The sequence below is a fragment of the Chaetura pelagica genome, unplaced genomic scaffold (assembly GCF_000747805.2).
Source record: "Chaetura pelagica isolate M959 unplaced genomic scaffold, ChaPel_1.0 scaffold69, whole genome shotgun sequence".
Classification (NCBI taxonomy): Eukaryota; Metazoa; Chordata; class Aves; order Apodiformes; family Apodidae; genus Chaetura; species Chaetura pelagica.
This window is the reverse complement of record NW_009970724.1, coordinates 8,160,464-8,171,189: the sequence shown is the minus strand read 5'-3', so window position 1 is coordinate 8,171,189 and position 10,726 is coordinate 8,160,464.

Below are 10,726 nucleotides of genomic sequence, written 5' to 3'. Positions count from 1 at the left end.
TGATCACAGCAGAGTAGATGACACTTGAGATCTCTTCACTCACAAAGGGGTTGTGGGCTTGCCCAGTCAACTACACCATGATAGATTTGACATGTCATCTTCTGGGACAATGTCACTCTTGTAAATGGAGGAAAATGCTGCTGATATGCAGAGCACTGGTCTGGTTCCCAGGTGCTGTCACTTCTGAACTTGCTCTCTCCTGAGAAGGGTGGCAGCCATCAATGGGCCACTGCTGCTTTTGTGTCTCTTTTCTAAGCAACACTTGGTCGGGTTTCCAAGAAAAATCCTAACAGTCATTAGTGAATCAGCTGTAACTATCCCACCCATTATAAGCCTTATTCATACTGCCTATTTCCAGATGTTTTTAACTGTCAACTACTTTAAAGCATGTCTATGCTCTGGCCTGGCCTGGACTCGTTAGCGTTGCATGTGATGAAGGCCACTTACCTGTGAGGCTTAAAAATTGTTCTATTGATCCAAGTTTTCAGGAAGGTTTATTTCCCTTTTCTGCTTGATCTCATTGCCATTCCTGCATCAAATGCTGTCCATCCACACTTCTGAGCATGTTTTCTGGACAGAGCAACCACATCTCTAGCTTGATGCTTTTGTGTTTGTCTTCTAGAAGTGAGTTTTTAAGTTAGGTGACCACATGGGAGACAAACAAATAGCTTGTGGGGCTTGAGCTCTTTAGTGTTAAAGAAATAGTGCCAGAAAACAGTCTGCAAACAACATATAAACTGCAGCCGCTCATCAAATACCTTGGAATAGCAACCAAAATAGTAAAAATCACACACTGCTCCAAGACAGGTAGTAACTAGGAAGTTAAAAAAAAAAAGAACAAACCACAAACAAAAAAAGCTATATGGGCTAAATATGTTGGTTTTGTTGAACTCTTTGTGGAAGATTTTAAGTTTATGGAAAGGACTTAGTATTCAGTTCTGTAAATATAGACGTGGAGCTGTTGCACAGTGCTAAATTTTTTTTTAAGGAATTAGAGTATTTTTTTTCATTTTATCAGTGATCAGATTTAAGGGAACCACTGTTCATGTATCAAAGGCTGTGCTTTCAACATGCTCTGTGATTCATTGTCCAGTACTAAGATATTGGCGGAATGTTCTGTGAACTTCTTATCTTTCCTGGGACTGACTGCCACAGAAGTACACAGTATGTGACCCCTGACAAAAGCTTTATACAACATGCGATTCAAACTGAGACTTCACCACATCTTCATGGGAAACCCTGCACTTTCCCTGAAACTCTGCTTTAGTTTTCTGAAGACTTTTTAGTGCTAAAATTAAGACTACTTTAAACTGCTTTAGTGAATTATATCACACAGCTTGATGCCTCTGTCTCTGAAGTGACACTCACTGGCAGCCAGGTGAGGATGTTTCACACTTCTGTATGCTTCTTCTATAGGACTTGGTAACTTCATGTGGATGTCATTGGAATAGTAAAAACACACTCATGGAAGGGTTGCCCATTTCTTTTTTCTTGAGGAAGATTGATTGATCAAAGCTAGCATATAAATCTAGCAAAAACATCAGTTTTTACTCTCCATAACACAGTAATAAGAACTTTTCACTGGTAATGCTAATTAAGGAAAACATTTCTCCATGTCTTTGGTTTTTCTTTGATGTTTCTGTCAGGCCAATGCAAACAGGCAGGGGCCAGAGAGCTGAAACTGTATTGTTTTACAAGTATGTCAGCAGCACCTAGTATTGCAGCTCGGTTTTACACTGAAGGCACATGGGGTTTTGTGTGTAAATTGTTGGAGCCCTAGTGTGAATTTCCCATGTAAGTCTCTCTCCTGTCCATCAGTTGAGCAATTGTCTATTTACTGTTACTCTCTGTGTGTCTTCCTCTTCTCACAGTTTGAGTTCACTTTACAATAAAAGCTGCTTGGGCTTATTTCCTTTCTTTTAAAATCCTGATCATGACATACAAGTCTTAGTAGCCTATTTCTTGTTAGTTGTTTTTCCTGCATACTCCAGGTACTGCGATATAGTGGAATACCTTTAGAATAAAAAGTTCACACATTGTAAATTAGACACAGAAAATACCTATTTGGGCCACCTTGCATGCATGTCTGAGACATCTGGAATTTTAATGTGAATTTTGTAGCAGAGAAGTAGTGCTGATTTCTGTGACACAACTCCTGATTATTACCTGACTGAGTCAGCTTCTGGTATCCAGACTCAGATAATTCAGGGCAGATCTTGATAGGTCTAAACACAGGGATTTGGGGACAGTTTAATATATTGCCTGATATTTATACAATCTAACCCTTTTGGGGGCAGCTCTTGTCTGCTCTGTTTTCATTTAGTCATCAGTTCTCAAGAATGATGTTCCCTGGCCAAAATGCCATTCAGGGAAGACAACCTTGTACTTTCTATGGAGCACTGCAAAGCACTCCACAGGCACAGGGCAGTGGAGAACCCAGCTCTGCCAGTAACCCTGCCACTTTCCTTTCACATGAGGCTTTCACACCCACTTTAGTCCATCAGAGATGATGAGTCTGAGAGCTGACATCCTGATGGGGATGTCTCTATTCTACTGTAACTACAGCAATCTGCAGTAAAATATTAGAAAGTCAAAACTCTTTGCTGCTAAGAGTTTTCTAACTTTTCTTGATGAGAGGCACATTTTGTCAGGTGCAAAAAAAAATAAATTCCTTTGTCACAGTTAGAGGAGGATCGACAACAGTGCTCTCGATCCCCTCCCCCTCCCACCCAGCTAGGGGAGAGAGAGAATGAGGAGAGAAACTTTACTGGATTGAAAACTAAACGACACAGCTTTAATTAAACACTAATGATAAAAGAAAATCCACAAATGTGTTCAGGAATGTGCAAAATCCCTATTGCCTCCCCCTGCCCCCAGCAACTCCCACAGCATCTCCTGAGCTGTGAACAGTCCCTAAAAGTCCTGGAGCTGCCAGAGGAAGCGCAGAGTGATGAGGGTCAGGGGAGCTCCAGCCTGAGTGTCGGTGGTGATGGTTGGACAGAGTGTGTACTTATAAAGCATTACAACAAGAAATTTTCCATAAAGTTTTGAAGTATAGATTTCTTGTTCCTGTTTTGTTTCCCCATGCTACCTGCAAAGGTAAAACATTGAAATACTCAGTACTGTTTCTTACTGCAAACAACACCATGACTTAGAAATAAATGAAGCAATATTCTCACTAACAACAGGTAAGTCCATGAAAAAGTGGAACTCAGAAGCTGCTATCTTAGGGGCACAATCCCATTAGTAACAAAGGTGACTTTTTTGTTTTTAAATACTGTTCACTTGTAAATACATGCTCTACATTAAAATATAGTACATAGGCTGTAAGAGCCTACTCTTCCTCTTTTCTGCTCCCAGTCTTTTAAAATCCTGATCATGACATACAAGTCTTAGTAGCCTATTTCTTGTTAGTTGTTTTTCCTGCATACTCCAGGTACTGCGATATAGTGGAATACCTTTAGAATAAAAAGTTCACACATTGTAAATTAGACACAGAAAATACCTATTTGGGCCACCTTGCATGCATGTCTGAGACATCTGGAATTTTAATGTGAATTTTGTAGCAGAGAAGTAGTGCTGATTTCTGTGACACAACTCCTGATTATTACCTGACTGAGTCAGCTTCTGGTATCCAGACTCAGATAATTCAGGGCAGATCTTGATAGGTCTAAACACAGGGATTTGGGGACAGTTTAATATATTGCCTGATATTTATACAATCTAACCCTTTTGGGGGCAGCTCTTGTCTGCTCTGTTTTCATTTAGTCATCAGTTCTCAAGAATGATGTTCCCTGGCCAAAATGCCATTCAGGGAAGACAACCTTGTACTTTCTATGGAGCACTGCAAAGCACTCCACAGGCACAGGGCAGTGGAGAACCCAGCTCTGCCAGTAACCCTGCCACTTTCCTTTCACATGAGGCTTTCACACCCACTTTAGTCCATCAGAGATGATGAGTCTGAGAGCTGACATCCTGATGGGGATGTCTCTATTCTACTGTAACTACAGCAATCTGCAGTAAAATATTAGAAAGTCAAAACTCTTTGCTGCTAAGAGTTTTCTAACTTTTCTTGATGAGAGGCACATTTTGTCAGGTGCAAAAAAAAATAAATTCCTTTGTCACAGTTAGAGGAGGATCGACAACAGTGCTCTCGATCCCCTCCCCCTCCCACCCAGCTAGGGGAGAGAGAGAATGAGGAGAGAAACTTTACTGGATTGAAAACTAAACGACACAGCTTTAATTAAACACTAATGATAAAAGAAAATCCACAAATGTGTTCAGGAATGTGCAAAATCCCTATTGCCTCCCCCTGCCCCCAGCAACTCCCACAGCATCTCCTGAGCTGTGAACAGTCCCTAAAAGTCCTGGAGCTGCCAGAGGAAGCGCAGAGTGATGAGGGTCAGGGGAGCTCCAGCCTGAGTGTCGGTGGTGATGGTTGGACAGAGTGTGTACTTATAAAGCATTACAACAAGAAATTTTCCATAAAGTTTTGAAGTATAGATTTCTTGTTCCTGTTTTGTTTCCCCATGCTACCTGCAAAGGTAAAACATTGAAATACTCAGTACTGTTTCTTACTGCAAACAACACCATGACTTAGAAATAAATGAAGCAATATTCTCACTAACAACAGGTAAGTCCATGAAAAAGTGGAACTCAGAAGCTGCTATCTTAGGGGCACAATCCCATTAGTAACAAAGGTGACTTTTTTGTTTTTAAATACTGTTCACTTGTAAATACATGCTCTACATTAAAATATAGTACATAGGCTGTAAGAGCCTACTCTTCCTCTTTTCTGCTCCCAGTTATCATCTGATGTGTTTACACCACATTGCATTTGTGGAAGAGTGAATCTGCATGTGTTAAATGTCAGGCTGTAAACCGAACAGTACCAGGAATGGGAGGCACCACAAAGGGATTCATGTGCTGAGGAAACAGTGTTGTCCAGGGTAAACTTGAGAGAACCGTGTTTTATTGACTCCATATTTCAAAACTAATTGCATGTTCTGAGATTACTTTGGCTCTGAGCAATGAATGCCAATGCCTATATTGTTTTACATAGCTTTTCATTCTTATGTAGAACATTCTCTAGATGATGGAAGGAGAAAATATCTCAGCTTAATAAAGTTGATTTGTAGGTCAAAAGAACTAGTTTGATCATAGATGATTAAAGGATATTGAAACACACTGAACCCCACACTTCCACCAAGGCATGTTAAAATTCCTCATGCTGAAAGGATGAATCTTCTATCATGGCTGGATGAATGGTACCCACTTGATACAAAGTACCCTCTGATTTACAGACCTGGGTGACCACAGTGGGTGCCTCTGTTGTGGCTGAGGGTCAGAACCACTCTTCCCAGATCCCAGTCTGAGGCTGACCACCAGACTGGGAGCTGGGATACCTTGGTCTGCTCCTAACCTCCATCTGCGCTGTAATTTGGATAAATAGTTTTCTTTTCGTATATCACCGTTTTCTTTGCCCAGCCTTTGTCTCCAGGAAGTCTGAATGTTTGGCAGCAAAATCTGCCTTTCCCTTTGTGAAGCTTTGCATCGGGCTGCTCTTTTCTTGTTAGGCATGGGGGTTACCCTGATCCCTGGGGATGTGTTGGACTCCTTCCCACTGTCTCCTGCTGCTGTGACAGGCTGGAACATCCTGCAGCAACGGTATTGCTCCTGCTCTGGGACATCTTCCTCCACCTTAGCTAGGCATATCCAACACATGTAATGGGCTCCTTCTATAGATTGCCTTCTCCACTTCGAATTCTTCCTTCTGTGCACCCTACTCAGACTGGAAAGCAACTACACTGAAATAAACAAGAGCACTTACTAGTGAAAAAGCCATGGGCAGTAGTTGTACCGGGAATGTGTGCTTTATCCATGATGACTTCTCTGAAATTAGGGTAAGAAGTTGGAAGAATCAGCAAGGGGTAACTCAAATGGTTTTGGAGATTTCTTGGAAAACAATGTGACACAGATGGCTTCCTGAGACATTTACTTTGTGTGATCTGAGTAGTGGATGGTGGGGCAGTATGGAAGTGACTCACTCATTGCTTGGGTGAAGGAGGAGTGAAAGAGAAACAAGAGCAGTTGGCTGTCTTGCTGCAGAAAGTTTTCTCTAGTAAACTCTCTGAGGGATTCCCACTTTAAATTTTCAGATAAAGCCACTTATCCTACTCTCAGCCTAATGATGATTTTGCTTGCAGAGGAAGACATTTTCCTGCCTGTGCAGCCAGCTTGGAATAAGGGCTACAAGGGAAATGAATAAATAGCAAAGGAAAGAGTGGTAGAGGGCGAAGTGAAGTAAAATCAGAACTTCCAATGTATTGCAGTTTGTGGTTGTTTGTGGTTGTATAAATACTGTCCTACAATGCATTCATCCAGATATTATCCTAATAGAAATTCATGTAGTCAGTTATATTAATAGGCACAATGGTTCATGGTTGGTTTTTTTACTCCAGTTAACTCTCCCATACTGAGTATGCACTGACATTCATGTCTCTACTAGATTATCTGTTTACACAGAATATTATATTCAGAAATCTTACTTTAGTTTTTGACCATGTAGGAGCCTATTTTCTACAAAAATCTGCTGGGCACAGCAACCTGTACATGGAGACAGAACTCTCTTCAGAGGGGAGACAACTTTACTTCATTTGAATGGTGACTTTGCTGGAATAAAATCATAATAATGCTTGTCCTTCCTCATTAGGTCAGCTCATTTAATTAACTTGAGGTTTTGATGCCAAAAGCAGTGGGGTTTTTTTCAAATTACTTAAATCAGTTTTGTGCCTCCTTTTGTTCTTGCAGCTAGCACAATTGAGCACAGCATTATTTCCCCAGGTGCCAGGAGGGTGGTGTGGTGTTTGTCAAATGAACATCATGGAATCAACTGCCCACACCTGCCACCAGGCCCTAGGTGTGTGGGTCATGTGTCCCAGGTGGGGCTGATGCCTGAGAACTGTTTCCTGGTACCGGGTGCGAGGGGAAGGGGCTGGCTGCATTTGGTGGTAGAGGATGCTCTGAGCTCAGCAGATAAAAGTAAGGCCGCTTAAAATTGATTTGCTGCATTTTTATTTTTGAAACTAGGCTTTTGTACCTAAAATTACTGAGACACAGTGAATATGAACCCTACAGAGATTTCTTGTGTGTGAAAGTAAAGGTATACTCTAATAGCAGATGAAGGGTAGAAAAAAAAGAGCCCTTAAGCTGGGTTTATTCAACTTTTGTAAAAAAAAAAGAAGTATTAGTACTAATTCTAAAGACTGTGTGGACAGATCTTACAGATGCTGAAATGGAAGGATTGCTTTAGCTAACATATGGAAAATATTTACAGACCCTACACAATAGTGATATGTAAGAGTAAACAGACTGTCAGATAAGTACTGCATTCCTTTATTTTCACTTAAGACTTAGGAAAAAATACAGGCCTCTTTGATAACAGGGAGAGAGGAATGGTTCAGTGTTTGAGGGCAAGCTGGTCTGGGGAAAAATGTGCATGTTAAGCAAAATTAAACATAAGTTTTAAAATCCTTCATAAATTCAAATGTCAAAGTGTCTCCCCTGAATCCTGTGCAAAAGTTGATTTTTGTGGAGTAGGAGCTTGGATTACAGCTCAATTTTCTGTCTGCTTCCATTTAACTTGCAATTTAAAATGAAAATGTGACAATGACTTTCATCATGCTCATGGTGGCAGGGGAGCAGGTGGCAGGAGACTGCAGACTGGCCAGGGGGCAAGCCAGCCCCCAGGTTGAGGTAAGGCTGTGTTTCCTTTCCTTGGCCACCACAGTAATACCAAAGGATTTCTCATGGAAGCAAAAGTCTGGGAGACTGAAAGCAGCAGGGTCTCACTGCATGGCAGGTCAGATGGAGGGAGCAAAGCAAGGTGTGCAGCACTGAGAAGTGCCTCCAGCCCTTTTCCCTCCTAGCAGTGAGCAGAAGACAAACACTTGGATACTGAGCTCATCTTCCCAGAGCTGAAGCCCAGCTGCTTGGGCTTAGGGCTGGTTCCTTTTTTCTGTACTTTTATCCTATTTCAGTGTTTGTATTAAACCACAGATCTGTACTTTCCTGCTCCCAAAGCTCCTGGGGATTCCCTGGAAGCATTGCAGAGGAATAGTGCTGTGTCCCAGTGCCTGAGCAGTGCCTGGGGCCCAAGTATCCTGGGGTCATTGCTCAGGAGGAGAAAGGCAGGAGCACGCTGACAGCCCGAATGGGATGCAGCACAGCTGGTGCTGACCGTGCTCTGCCTTCCAGCAGCCAGAGCAATTCCAACAGGCTTACAGACAAGAGCTACCAGAATTTTGCTGTAGATTTATTAGTATGGAGCAGAGTCCTATGCAAATGCTCTCTCAGTGGTGGAAGGCTGGACTGGTGGTACATTTTTTTTTTAAGGCATAAATGATAGCTGGCTTTCTAACACAGGCAATGTAGCTAATACATAGGAAATCAAATACGTTGCTAACGTGGTGAGGAGAAAATGCAACTTTGAACAAATGTGTTACTAAAGCTGAGACCTCAGAAAGTTGGCTTGTGCAAAAATATTGGTGGTTTGAAACAATGACATTTTAGAGTGTTGCTGACCTATGGATTTTCTTTGACTTCTACTGTTGTTTCTTTTGGATGTGCTTAGTTGTTTATCTAAGCAACTCTAGTTGTTGAATGAGGTTTCAAGAGAAAAGGTAAATAGAGGAAAGAAAGTAATACAGGCAAATACAAATAACTTCTGCTGTAGCAACTACACTTCTTTCATTTTGCAACTCTGAAGCTACATTAAATTGTATTTATTCAATAAAATTTTCCATGTTTCTAAAAAGAGCAGGATAGAGAATACTGGTCCATACCAAAATGCTTAGGAAGTACCTAAGATTTACTAGTTTTGGCGCAGACCTGCAAAGGCAGTCTAGTGTCATCATGTTTGAAAAAGGAGGACAGTGGGAAAGGGTGATTCAAGTGCAGCATAAACTTGGTTAATTTACAACATGATCCCAGTTTTAATAAAAACCAGAGGAATTGGTACACAGTTCTGGCAGCAAGTCTGAGGCAAAATCAGATTTAGCTGTAGATACCAATAAGGAAGTATAGCCAATGATTGACATTGTTGCATTTATTTATTGCTGCTTAGGCTTTTTGAGATTACTTAATCTGTATGTTTGGGCTATTTTGTTTGGTTTTTAGGGGTTTTTTGTTTGTTTGGGCTTTCTGGGGAGTTGGTTGGTCGGTTTTTTGTTTTGTTGGGTTTTTTTAAGGCCAGTTTGTAACTGTGTCTGAGGCACTTTTTATATGACTGTGCTGTCCTAGTCTGCTCTGAGTTCCACTAACAAATGTGCAACAGATCACTTGCTTGTCAGAGCTGAGTCCAAAAAGAACCAGCTGTGGGTGCATCTGAGCTGTGTCTGATACAACTCCTAGTCTGGAAAAAAGAATTCCTCACTCTCTATGCAGACAGTGTTGTGCAATGGCCTGAGCTCACTAAATACTTTTGTTATACAGTGGAAAGTAACTTAGGTACAGCATCTGCTTTAATGGCAAATGGCTTGTTGAGGCAATAGATGTGTTGTGGGTTTGTGCAACCTTTGCTCTGTCTCTACCAATAAATTTACCATTTATTTTGTTTTATGTTGATGGAGTTACAAGAGGTTAGTACAACCACGCCATCTTGGGCACTATTTGCACACTGTTTTGCCTCTAACCACAGCTGACAGACATTGCTTTTTAGCAGACCTCCAGGAATCAGGTTTATTCTGTCACTGCCATACGCACAAAATCAGTGTTAAGGAGTTTATCTGCTTACAAACTGCTTTGAGGAAATATTTCATAAGACACATTTCCTAAAGATTTTAAATGGTACCATGAACTAAGGTGGCTAATTACTACAGCATATGGAAAATCAAATGATAAGGCAATAAAAACAACCTGTGCACTTTGGCATGTGATATTGTAATGTTTCCTGAAAGTGGTGAGCTTGGCTAGCAAGATTTCTATAGTCATCCTTTTCCTGTTCTACCCCCTATGTCCCTTAGCTCTGTATTGCTCTTGCAGGTGGTGTTTGTTGCAAAATGCACCTAACCCCCAAGGAATCTTGACTGCTTCTCAGCATACAATATGCTATTTGTGCCAACTGATCTCTATTTCTGCATTTAGAGTTAGAAGTTTGCCATATTTTTTTCTTCAAGAGGATTTTGCCAGCTGCCTTAGTTATTTTAGTATTTACAGGTCTGCAGTTGTTAACCACATTGAAAATTGTTTGTTCCCTTTCCTTCTGCAAGTAGTTCGGTGTTACACAGAAGCACCATCTCACCCACTTTCCTATTTTAGGACTCCAGCAAGCAGTGTAGCATTCCCGGGCTGTTTATTCTCTGGAGCGCTACTCCAGCATCTCAGACAAGGGTCCAAAGTGAGGACTGAGTAAATGCATTTAAGTTGTACAGCATTGCTGTTTGTGCTTTAACTGCATAAAATACAAATGCTATGACAAGAAAATGGCCACAAACTTAGTTTACAACAGCCCTGTGCTTACATCTTGCAGTGCTAGCAGGCTGCAATCTGGTCTGTCTTTGCGAGCAAGCAGATACTCAAATTCCTCGTCTCTTTTCCAGGTAGTCAAGATGGGAAAATACAGCTTATAGTCAGGGCTAGGATAATCAGCTCTAGAGTAGAACTGCCCAAAGATTAGCAAGGACTACATGCTCACAGCTGGGGACTAATTGGATTTGACCAGACTAAA